Below are 13,816 nucleotides of genomic sequence, written 5' to 3'. Positions count from 1 at the left end.
CGCTGACACTCTTCGACGTAGCGGCCATTACAGGTCTATTGCCATTGGGCGACACTTTCGACCCCACACTTCCAATAGAGACCACTTTTTCGTTTGGTCGAGCTACTCTTCAAAACTACATCGAGGATCACCACGACAAGGATTTTGTCGAAGTTTCTGACGAAGATCATATCGCTTTTCTAACATTGTGGCTCTCATATTACGTGTTCTATCCTGGCTCTTTGCAGATAGCCAAGAGTTACATCAATCTAGAGATCCAAATCCATAAGGGTTGACAGATCTCTTTGGGTAAGCTTTTACTAGCTTCCTTGTACCAATCTTTGAGGCTTGCAACCCTTAAATTAAAATTTCCCCATTCTACTACCAAGGCCCTGAACCTGTCGGGTCCTATGTGGCTATTGCAACACTAGTTGAATGTTACCTTCGAATATCAGTTAGGCTACCCAGTATTAGAGCGTATACTTCGGTTAAATTAGTATCGACCAATCGAAAGAGCAAGGCTTGACCTGATGACATGTCAAGGAACCTCTAACAAACATATTTTCATGAAGTACCTGAATATGTTCATCGAGGCCGATAATTTTTCCCCTGGTATGGCTCCATTCGCATATCGAAGCTTTGACCCGAAATGATTTAAAGATCCTTTCACAAGTGAATCTCCTCAGGAAGCAGCGTAATCGAATGTTGTATGGAGGGCGTTTTTGACTCCTACGCTGCTATCCTTCAGGATTGAAGCGGGGTCGAAGGGATATGGCTTTATGAGTTATCAACCCAACTTGGTGGCTCGCCAATTCGGCCTTAGTCAAATGGTCCTAAAACCTTTTGTGTCACACTCGACTGACATCATATAGTCTGGTCGATCCTTAAATTTTGATGACCATAAAGCTTGCCTGCGTTTTCACAAGTCCACTCAACGCTTTGAACTACCTATGTTCAAGTTCCAACCGTCTTTTTTGACAACCATTGATTTCGACGAATGGTGGGCCGACTACCAACGTCAAGCTTTTTCTAGTGATCTCTTTCTCCAAAATATGATTGATGCCTTTTCCACTCTCGTCGGCAATATACCTCCTCCAACACAGTCTGACGATGCTCCCGACACAATAATCCAAACTAATAATGCTGACGAAGCCCTAAAAAAGGTAACCACTACTCTTTCACGTTTCCTCTCTTTACATAACGCGAAGATTAAACACTCTTTTTCTCTGTTGTTAGGGTCGAAAAAGGGTTCCCCCATCTGAACCAGCCCCTGGCAAACCTTCGAAAAAGCAAAGGGCGACATTGACTTCAAAATCGAAGGTACTTAGTATCAATGTCCTTATGAGGCTTTATATTTTAACAGTTCTGTCAACTTCTTACTTGTCTTGTGACTCGGGTTCCTGAAGAGGTCCCTTTAGTCGACAATGAGGATTCTGACGGCAGTGTGCATTCGCATATTTTCCCATCGTCGAAGGTGCCACCGACAACCCCCCCTACTTTAGCACGAAGAAGGAAAGTCCAAGCTAAGAAAAACCCCTCAAAGGTCGCTCCTTCGACCACAACCCCTGCAGTTCCAGATGACCTTGATGAGGTATTTGCCCCTCATGGTCCAGAAATAAGTCATCTTATTTCTCCACCTCGCGTGGCTTCTTAGGTATTTGTCTTTCTTTACTTTTTACCAACTTATGAGCTTGTTTTTTGACGTGAGTTCTAATTCTCTATATCCAAGGAACACATGGCCAACTCGACTTCGGTTGAGCATGTGATAGAAGAGAGGGTCGACAATCAAACCATTGAAGTTATCTTGAGTCCCCAAAAACAAAATGAGTTTCAAAGCGTATTGCCTGAGACGCAACAAAGTCATATCGCTCAACAAACTTAAACCCTTTGATTGTCATTGGCGAAGGAGTCTCTACCAGTACTTTGACTCCGGATGAGATCCTGGCTATAAAGCAACAGAATCTAGCGGAGGCTTTAAGGAAACTGCAACAACTTCGTCGGCTTTCGACGAGGCACAACCTTCGTCTTCGACCGTTATACCTTCGTCATAGATGGATGTTGCCGCCACTCTCAGACTTCAACAGTTGGAAGACCTATTGTTTGAGCATGAATTCTTAATCGTCCTCGAAGAAAAAAAAGGTTTAGCTTGTGTCTTCTTTAAGCTCTTTGACGCACTTGCGCTTAATGAGCTTCCTGCCTTGGCTGTCAAGTACTTCGTTAAGTTTGAGGCTTTCTTTACCCAACTGGTCAAGGACTTTGCCCTTCGTTGAAATGCTGACTTTCAGATCAAGACGAAGATCAATGAGATGAGGCTTGAGTAGGATTTCAGCGAAGCGTGCGAGAAGAAACTTAGTAACTTCGAGGCCAAGAAAAAGGAGTGCCTCTACCAACAACAAGCCTTCAATCAGCAAATTTCAAACTACCAAGCTCAAATAGCCGAACTCAACAAGAAGATTGCTGAAGTGGAAGCACTGAAATCTTCCTTAGATACGGCTGAAGAGCTTCCCACACAAGACGATGTCGACTTTGAAGTTCTAAAAGGGATTTCTCATGGCGAAAAAGCCCTTAAGATCGAGGCTAGTATTAAGCAGTTGCGGGGGATAAAAAGCTTTATGGATAATCTAATCGGTCATGAGACGACCTCCTTCGAGGATTTTAAATCTAGATTTCCTGTTTGACTTTTGTTTTTTATAGTGGCCCTTGTAAGGTCGGTTGACCATTTTGTAATGTCATCCTTGGCTATTTGAACAATTTAATGAATACTTTCACTATGTTTAGACTTGAATCTCTTGTAGCATAGGTTTATATATTTTTAAATATTTCCCATTTACCCTTAAGATCCTTCGATCCATACTCAGTTCCTAGATTTCGTAAGCATTGTTCGTAAACATTCAGATTATTTGAAACGGTCCCTTCCATTTTGGAGACCATTTTCCTAAGGTTCGATCTCTTCGATCCATAGGTAGAATTACTTTCCAAATGTAATCATCTACCACAAAGGTTTTCGTTTTAACCTTTCTGTTGTACACTCTAGCCACATGCGCTTTTTGTCATATTAGTACGTTCATTGCGGCCAACCTCTCTTCGTCTAAATCAGTTAATTCGTCGAACATCAACTCCCAATATTGTTCCGACTGAATATCGTTTTGGCGTTGCACTCTGACTGATTGTAAACAAATCCCTACTAGTAACACAACATCATGCCCAAATGTCAAACGAAAAGGCGTAGAATTCGTCACCTCTTTTGGGGATGTTTGACAAGCCCATAAAATTTGGTCTAGCGTCTTGTGCCAATTTTTTGGCTTTTTGGCAACATGTTTTATTATTAAAGTAACTATCACCTTGTTGGCTGCTTCGACTTGGCCATTTGTTTGGGCGTAATACGGTGTGGAAGTTACCATCTTGAAGCTTGTTTCGACAGTGAATTCCTGCATCTTTTGTCCAACAAAAACTGAACCCTGATTTGTGGTGATGGTTTATGGAATGCCAAACCTATATATGATATGTTTTTTTAATGAATTCGATCACAACCTCCTGATCCACTTTCCCCAAAGGGATAACTTCTATCCATTTTGTAAAGTAGTCTATTCCGACCAGGATAAACTTTTGTTGTTTCGATGAAGCTGGTCGAATTTCACCGATGACATCCAACTCCCACCCTCTAAAAGGCCAAGGCTTGATAAGTGTGTGTAGCTCACTTGCTGGTATGTGTTGGACGCTTGCGTGCATCTGACATTCTTGGCACCCTTTGGCGAACTCGATACAATCTTTTAACATACTATGCCAATAAACGCCTTTGTCGGAATAGCAGCCATTTCATCTTATGGCCTGCTTGGTGCACTCCACAGGCTCCATTGTGTGCTTCAGATATGGCCAAGTAGGCTTCTGTATTTCCTAAACATTTGAGAAATATTCCTTATGGGGTTTTCTTCAACAACTCATTCCCCAAGCATATATAACTTAAAGCCATGTACTTGATTTTCCTGTGAGTGTTTCCGACTGGATTTTCTAAGTACTTTATGATTGGTCTCCTCCAATTTGATTGTGATAAGTTTTCAATGGCAAAAACTTTGTGTCTTGCAGAATTTCCGGACTCAAAATTTTCGAGACATTCGTCGTAGCTGAAACTGCTGTTGGATTCCCTCTTCCCCCTTGTTCTTAAGATTGCCATATTAGGTGATGGCGGGACGTTCAACACCATCTTTTCTTGTATCTCAATAATATCATTGAGTCTTGATTTTGATACCTTGTATCCAGAGGCGATTTGGACCAACTCGTTGGCTTCTTGGTTTTCCATCCTTGGCATGTGCGCAATGCTAACGATCTCGAAGCATTCCAATAGTTGTGTAGCCACCGCGAAGTACATCAGTAAATTTTCCTTATTGCACTTGTATTCTAGTGTGATTTGTCTAATCACCAACTCTGAATCTCCCTTAACCTCTATTTTCTTGGCTCCTAAATCTCTTGAGATTTTAAGACCAACTATTAGGGCATAATATTCTACTTCGTTATTGGAACATTTTTCATTTAGTCTACTGTTGAACCTTGTCAGAATGTCTTGTGGGGATAGTATTAATACCCCAACTCCCGGTCCATTCTTGTGGCTTGACCCATCAAAATATAACTGGCAAGGGTTCGTATCAACCATGTTTAATGAAAGCTCGACTATGGCTTGATCCACTATAAAATTTGCTATTATTTGGCCCTTCATAGCCCTCAAAGGCTTATATGTTAAAGAAAAATTTGTTAATGTTAGTGCATATTTTCCAATCCGACTATGCATAATAGGTTTAGACAACACATGTTTAATAACATCATAGTGAGATGAAACATAAACATCAACTGGTTTTATATATTGCTTTAATTTCATACATGAGAAGTACATGCATAAGCACAGTTTTCAATCAGACTGTACCTAGTTTCAGCATCTATCAAAATTTGACTGAGGTAGTATATGGGTCTTTCGACACCATTGATATCCTCTTGAGCTAACATACTTCCTATGGTCGTATCCGACGCAGCAATATACAAACTCATATTTTTATTCCTACTAGGGGGTAACAAAATGGAAGGCTTTGTAAGGTACTCTTTGATGGTTTTGAAAGCCTCTTGTTGCTCTTGTCCCCAGTGAAAATCACTCTCCTTCTTGATCTTGAGGAGTGGTTGATCCGCTGTCGCGCGCGGATCAAAAACGAGTATTTTTGACAAAACGTAGTTAGCGACAGATTGACTCGGATTATCGTTCTCACAAGGATTCTTGAATGAATTAACCAATGATAATAACGATTAATGGGGTTTTGGTTGGTTTAGGATTCAATTAAAAAAATAGATTAAAATAAGTGATTATTGAAATAAGTTGTAGCAACAATTTACTGATTCGGTCTTTGCCTATCATCGACTATCGTAATTCCAACCGCATATTAACTATTCCTATTCGATTATAATATCAACTGACAAGCGCAATTGATAGTATAAGTTGTATGTTCCTATTATCCGAATTAAGCAAACGGGATTAAGTTTCATGAATTAAGCAAACATGAATTAAACGGACCCGATAACGAATTAAGCAAACGAAATCGTGACTATAGTTAGGATCACACAATCAATCGGATTAAATCAATATAGCATATGTAAATCGGATTAAGCAAACAAAATACATATATTAATATTGAAAGGAATAAAAAACCTGAATAAGAATTACTAAAATCTCAAGGTATCGGAACCCGAATACAGCAAATTGTTTGGATCGATTAGTTTTTCATGAGAATTCTTGCCAAAGCTTTCAAGTATTTCGTGAATAGTCCCCTCTGAACAGTACACACGTTCTCCTTAAAAAGATAAAAAATGGATCCGGTTCAAAACCCAACTGGGTCGAAAATATAACCCAGGCCCACAACATGACCCAACACTAAAATAAAATTCTAATGTTGTAACTTGAAACGAAATTCTGGAATTTTGAGCTCCGAATCTGACTTTGACTTCAACACGGAAGTCGTAGCTCTCTCTCTTAGCTTTCCGACGATTTTTAGAATGCCTCAAACGAATTCCCGGAACTCCAGTTATGATCGTTTCCGCGTAGACTGCTAAAGCTGAAAAATAAGTGCGAAAATTAAATTAAACTAAAAATAAAATAAAATATGAAAACATAATAAAATATAAAAATAAACAAAATAAAATAAAGAAATGCCTAAGTAAAAAGTAGGAGAATTGTGCATAAATATGCACTTATCAAATTCCCCCGGACTTGAACTTTTGCACTCCGAGCAAAATTGAAATAAAACAAAGAAAGCACACACACATCAATAGCTACTCATTCCAGGCTACAAGTCTTCTTCGGTTAAGTTTGCATTGATAGGTACTAATCTTGCACACTAAGGATATTGTAAGAACACTAATCCACAGTTATGCAGACATAAACCTCCTGAATACACAAATCAACTCGAATCATATTATTATACTAAAGCCTAACTTACTCATCCTTCTTTTACCCTTTTTCATTCAGGCGCAATCACATTAAGCCCGTTATCTCCACACACTCATAACAAGGCGACCGGTTAGTGACTCTGATCCTTTTCTGCACGGGGTTCTGGTACTTAAGTGGCATAACCCTTTGCTTACTCAATTGTAGTTGCGGGGGATCGGACCATAATCCGCCCTACCAAGTTCAGCACCAGAAACCGCTGAACCAACTACAAAAGAGTCTTATTTCCAACTTTTTTTGAAGGTTCTACATTCGTTGGGTTAAGTGACCGGGTGAGGGTCACCAAACTTAGAAGGTGCATTCCATTTTCTTTCTTTTTTTTTCTTTTTCGGAACACTCACTTATATTCATCGGCTTCCCTGCGTAGAGTGTGTGTGAGATGGTGCTGACTGCTGAAATAAACTACTCAAGAGCTGTCAGAGAATGAGAATTTAAGGTTATGTCATAATAAAAATTCAACTCAATTTCTATATGCAGGAGACTTACGGTGTTAAAACAATACCGATCTTGTGAATTTTTTTCCAAGTCTCCGCAAACTCGACCTCAAATTATTCTATAGCCTAAAACTTTCAACAAAAATGCAATTTTTTTTAGAAAGAAAACAAAAACAAAACAAAACAAAGAACAAAAATAAAGAAAATAAAGTATTCCCTCCCCCACACTTAAAATATGCACTGTCCTCAATGAAAGAAACAAACATAAAATAAGAGAGAGAAGAGAGAGGAAAGAACACACCCGAGTAGTCAAGGAGGATAGGTGATCACATAAGCAGCCTTTCCCAAAGAGATATGTTCTACATTTTCTTCTTCCAAAGTGGGGCTGTCATGGAATAGCTTTGGGTAATGTCCATTGAACGTGAAATTTTTATTAGTATCTTCGCCTTTTATTCCAGGATCAAAGAATCTTCTAAAAGTAAAAGTGTCAAATGGACACGTGAAGGTGATCTGATCTGGAATGTCAGCCAATGTCCAACCAAATGCCTTTTTATGCTTCCTTAAAACCTGCAAAAGCTTATTTTCTTGATCGAAATTAAGATTAGAAGAAATTATAGTCGGTAGTTTTTCATTCATCTCTAAATAAGCATATTTCATATTTTCAGGAACTTGCTTCAGCTCGAGGGAAGGTGGCTGCTCAATAGAAGGAGTGTTTGGGGCATCCGGGATGTCAAGAGCTTTATCTACCTGAACAACTTTATTCGCAACCTCATCTGCAGTAAGAATATCAACTTGCAAGACAGCCTCAATTTCAGCACAAACAGAGCAAATTTTAGTTTCAGTACAAATATCACAAGAATAAACATCATCAAAACCAGACAATGATGGAAAATCAGATGCAAACAAATCACTGCAAGTATCATCAACAATTTCAGAAATCAAATCTATTTGAAAAACCGAATGTTCTTCCAAGGGTTGTTGGTTTGATCCTTGAGCTTGCTGCATGGCATTCACCAAAGTGGCAAGCTGTCCAATCTGTGTTTGCAAAGTCTTTAAAGTAGAATCTACTTGTTGTTGAAACTGGAGATTATTTGCAGCCATTTGTTTGACAATATCTTCTAGTGAAGGTCCAGAAGGTGCAGAGCACACAACCTCAAATTCCTTCAGATGCTCATGCGGATCCTCACCTGCAAGACCATTAAACTTTGGCAACAAGTGTATCAAACCAGATTTTAGTTCAAAAGGAGTGTCAGCTTCAGGATATTCAATACACATGCCATTATAATTCACATCAGGGGCAGCTAACTGCCTTAAAGTTCTTTGGTCAGCCATAATCAAAAACAAACACAATGAAGGAAAATGATTAAAACAAATTTAGAAAAATAAACTAACACCGAAATTAATCTAATGACGTCAATTAAAATTTTTGAGAATTTTTTCGGAATTTTCTAAAACTATCAAAACAGAAAAAAAATCATAAAAAATAGAAAAATAGGGAATTTCGATTTTTTAGGGTGTCGTCCATTATTTATTTCATAAATAGAGGCTTTTGCTTACTAATTGTTTCCTAATAAATCGACAAAAAATCGGAAAAATCTAAAACAATTTGTTTAAAAACAGATTATTTTTTTTCTAAACCGCAAAAAGACCAAAACACAAGAAGTTTAGAGAAAAAAATGCTAAAACACAGTACCTAAAATTATAATATTGGTTAAGATCTACAAGAATCCCCGGCAACGGCGCCAATTTGATCCGCTGTCGCGCGCGGATCAAAAACGAGTATTTTTGACAAAACGTAGTTAGCGACAGATTGACTCGGATTATCGTTCTCACAAGGATTCTTGAATGAATTAACCAATGATAATAACGATTAATGGGGTTTTGGTTGGTTTAGGATTCAATTAAAAAATAGATTAAAATAAGTGATTATTGAAATAAGTTGTAGCAACAATTTACTGATTCGGTCTTTGCCTATCATCGACTATCGTAATTCCAACCGCAAATTAACTATTCATATTCGATTATAATATCAACTGACAAGCGCAATTGATAGTATAAGTTGTATGTTCCTATTATCCGAATTAAGCAAACGGGATTAAGTTTCATGAATTAAGCAAACATGAATTAAACGGACCCGATAACGAATTAAGCAAACGAAATCGTGACTATAGTTAGGATCACACAATCAATCGGATTAAATCAATATAGCATATGTAAATCGGGTTAAGCAAACAAAATACATATATTAATATTGAAAGGAATAAAAAACCTGAATAAGAATTACTAAAATCTCAAGGTATCGGAACCCGAATACAGCAAATTGTTTGGATCGATTAGTTCTTCATGAGAATTCTTGCCAAAGCTTTCAAGTATTTCGTGAATAGTCCCCTCTGAACAGTACACACGTTCTCCTTAAAAAGATAAAAAAAATGGATCCGGTTCAAAACCCAACTGGGTCGAAAATATAACCCAGGCCCACAACATGACCCAACACTAAAATAAAATTCTAATGCTGTAACTTGAAACGAAATTCTGGAATTTTGAGCTCCGAACCTGACTTCGACTCCAACACAAAAGTCGTAGCTCTCTCTCTTAGCTTTCCGGCGATTTTTAGAACGCCTCAAACGGATTCCCGGAACTCCAGTTATGATCGTTTCTGCGCAGACTGCTAAAGTTGAAAAATAAGTGCGAAAATTAAATTAAACTAAAAATAAAATAAAATATGAAAACATAATAAAATATAAAAATAAACAAAATAAAATAAAGAAATGCCTAAGTAAAAAGTTGGAGAATTCTGCATAAATATGCACTTATCAGTGGTGAAAAAACCTTTGTCTTGCCACTTAGATTCGATATGAATATTCTCAAGAAGTTTATCTTTCCCAACAAAGATTGGAGTTGTTTCTTTGTCAATGGGGGCTTAAGATCCAAAATTGCTTTTGTCTTGTTTTGATTGATCTCGATGCCTTTCTTGTGTGCCACAAAACCTAAGAAGTCTCCTACATGTACACCAAAAGCACATTTTGATGGATTCATTTTTAATCCATATATTTCTCATCCTCTGAAACGAGCGTCGAAGGTGATTAAGATGATCATTTTGAGATGACAATTTTATCACAATGTCATCAATGTATACCTGCATAAATTTTTCAATGAAATCGTGGAATATGGCATTCATGGCTCTTTGATAGGTAGCTCCTGCATTTTTTATACCAAACGGCATTACAACCCATTCATATGTCCCCAGAGCTCCAGAGCATCGAAACACCGTCTTGGGGAGATCATCTTTTGATATGAGAATTTGATTATAGCCAGACTAACCATCAAGCATACTCAGATACTCGAAACCCACGGCCGAATCGACTAGCATTTCTGCCACGGGCATCGAATACTCATCCTTTGGAGTAGCATTATTTAAATCTATGCAGATTCAAAGAGTTCCATTTTTCTTAATGACATGTACTATATTAGCTAGCCATTCGACATACCTTGCAGTTCTGATGAATTGGCTTTTGAGAAGTCTTTTGATCTCCTCCTTAATCTTTACAGTGATCTCTGGAGCAAAGCATCAAGGATGTTACTTTACTGGCCTTTTCCCAGGCTGAATAGGCAACCGATGCTCCATTACACTTCGACTTAAAACAGACATTTCATCATAGTCCTTGGCGAAAGAGTCTTTGTATTCTGTCAATACTTAGATCAATTTAACCTTCATCTTTAACCCAACTTTGGTACTTATGTATGTTGGTCTCCTCGTGACTCCATCTCCTAGATTAATTTCTTCGAGTGGGTCTTATGCTTGCATTTTATACAACTCATTTAATGGGTTTTTCTCAAACCCAAATGGCTCATTGTCATAGATGCAATCAAGCCTCCGGCTTTCTGAAGTTGTTGTTTGGTCTCATCGACCATCTTCTACCTCCTTGGCTTTGAGATCCACGTTTTAAAGTCTCTCCCTTTCTAGGGCTAACTCTCTTTTATTTTCAGCCAAATAGGCTGAAATTCGAGCCAAACCTTCTGACTCGGCAGTCATCTCTATAGACTGTAGGCCACCCCATAGGTGGAATTATCATCTTTGGCTTTGTCTCTTCTTCGGCATCCCATATGAATATGTGGTTGGGATCAAGGTTTAACATGCAACCAGTGTTGGCTGAAGTATAGGACCCTGATTCGTCATCACAGGGCATGATGTTTGCCAAATGTTGGTCGAAGGATTTCTTCGAACCCTTGGCCTCGTCGATCTGGTAATAGCTCTGGTCAGCTTCAATGTTTTCTATGATGCCATCGTTTCGCCAGAATATGAGCCTTTGATGTATAGTCGAGGGTACCGCTCCTATTCCATGGATCCATTATCGTCCTAGGAGTAGGTTGAAATTTGCTTTAGAATTTATTACCATAAAAAGCGTCGAGCATGTAGTTGTGCCTACAGCTAAATCGACCTGGACAACACCCAGTATATTACTGGTTTTTCCTTTGTAGTTTGATAAGACCATATTATGCTGCCAGAGATTATCGTCGCACTTCCCCATTTTCATAAATAGAGTATAAGGCATTAAATTGACGGTTGCACCCCCATCTAAAAATACCTTGTTTATGGCTATTCCATCAACCTTCGCCCTTATGAGCAAAGGCTTCAAATGATACACCATCCCTGGGCTAGGTCTTTCGAACATGGCTTTTTTCTTCTCAACCACACCAATATTCATAACGTAATATCATAGTGGTTTTCCTCTAGCAGTTTCATTTGGCATAAAGTTTTTCTTTGTTCAAAGACTTCTGATACCATATCGTATTCAGTCAGAAACACTGATACAATGTCGCAGTTCACAATGAAATCATCACCATAGATATCATCATTGGTTTCATCTTACATGTCTTTGTCGAGCTCTTCGTCGGACTAGGGAGAGTATTCAGGCTCTTCTTCTTCTGACTGAGGGGAGTATTCAGGCTCCTCCTCTTTCATTTAAGCACGTCATTTGGCTCTTCTTTTTTCTTGACCTGAGACGAACATTTCATACTTTAGGGAGATTCTACCAATTTCTTCCCTGTAGAATCAACAGTCATGGCCATTGTTTGATTAGCCATCATTTTTCCTTTTTCTCCTCCCATTGGTTTTGGGATGTGCCTCTTTTGTCTAGAGGTTTCGACAGGTTTCAAGTGTGGAGACGTAGCCTTTTTCCTAGCTTTTTTGTTTTGCTGATAACGCCTCCACTATGTCCTGGTCATTGAGTTTTTTCCTTTGTAGTTAGGAGAAACCACATAGCCCATTGTCTCAACATTCTTTTCTGAAAACTTTATTTCTTTCTCTAAATCTAACATTTTCCACTCCAGTCTCTTGCCCCCTTTCTGGTTCACCGATTCTACCCACTTCTCTTGTGGAACATCTAATGGCAGAAGGAAAGTCTTTGGTCGAGGTTGTTGGAACTGCCTCATGTATTCTTCGTTTTGACGTGGTGCTCCATGTTTGTCAAACACAAACCTTGTGACGATAGGCTTCTCCTCTTTCGATTCCTTCTTTTTGCCAGACTCCATCTTTCAACGGCTTTCTCGTCGAACACAGCGTTGCACTTTGGAGGTATGAGCACTTTTGACCCACTTACTTTGCATTTCTCTTGGAAATCTACTAGGTTTTCACCTGGTTGGGGGTAGACTGACTCCAATCCACTTTTCGCCTTTTTGTAGAAACTATCAGTAGTTTCAACCATTAGTACTTCAAAAGACTCAACTAAAGACACCACATCTGAAGATTCCACAAGACTATCGGTAGTCTCGACCATCATGTATTCGAGAGGCTCAGAATACAAAGCTTCTTCAACCTTCAGAGGATCAGAGTCCACTTGCATCTTTGGCCTTTCGCCAAATTGAAGCCTCCATTTTTCAATGCCTTTTGCACTAAGTCCCTAAAAAGAACACACTGATAAATTTTATGACCAAGAAAATTATGAAACTTACAGAATCCCCCTTTCTTTTTCTATTTTAGAGGGGGATCCTTTAAACCTTGAGGGGCGATGATTTGACCATTTTTAACCAATAGATCAAAGATTCTGTCGCACTTAGACACATCGAACGTGTAAGTCTTTACAACGTATTTATCTGTTTTTTCAGCTTCTGTGGGGTTTTTCCCATTCGATGGATTTAAAACTTCACATGTGTATGGAGATCCAGGCTTAAGTTCCGCCATGTTGACCTCGCTTTCGTTGATTAACTATTCATCGTCACAAGAGCATCCTTCGATTGTGATATATGATACTTTCTCTTTCTTATGATATTAACCAGTTTTGGTCTTTTCAACTTCCAAGTGTTCGATGTGTCGAACTCTGTCAGCCAATTACGCCATATCCCTCAGATATTGAGTATCTATTTTTTCCTTATAGAATAATCTAAACCCCCATGTGGCTATCTCGACCAACTCATGCTCAAGGACTTGAGTAAAACATCTCACTTTCAATAGTCTAAACCTGTTTAAATACTGATCAACTGACTCAGCGGTCTTTCGTTTGACGCTGGCTAGTTCTTTCAGGCTGATTTTTTATTGCCCCATGTAAAACTGTTCATGGAACAATCTCTCCAATTGCGTCCATGTTTGGACTGATTGTGGAGGTAGTGTCGTAAACCATGTGAACGTATTTTTTGTAAGAGAACTTGGAAAGTATTTCAACTTTAAATCCTCATTATTCCCTATGTCGCCAGCTTTGGTCTAATACCTAGCAACATGTTCGACGGTAGATTCTTCGGTATCTCCGACGAACTTGGTGAATTTCAGAACTTTCCACCCCCTAGGCAGTTATATTTTTAAGACAAAATCTGGTAAAGGCGCAGAGTATGTCGGCCTCTATAAGCCCGAGCTTATTCCATTTCGCACTATGATTCGTTCGACAATAACCTCCAGGTTCTATTTCCCAGTTGTTGCCTCTTGTTGAAT

Source organism: Lathyrus oleraceus, chromosome 1, assembly GCF_024323335.1.
Source record: "Lathyrus oleraceus cultivar Zhongwan6 chromosome 1, CAAS_Psat_ZW6_1.0, whole genome shotgun sequence".
Classification (NCBI taxonomy): Eukaryota; Viridiplantae; Streptophyta; class Magnoliopsida; order Fabales; family Fabaceae; genus Lathyrus; species Lathyrus oleraceus.
This window is presented reverse-complemented; position numbering follows the sequence as displayed.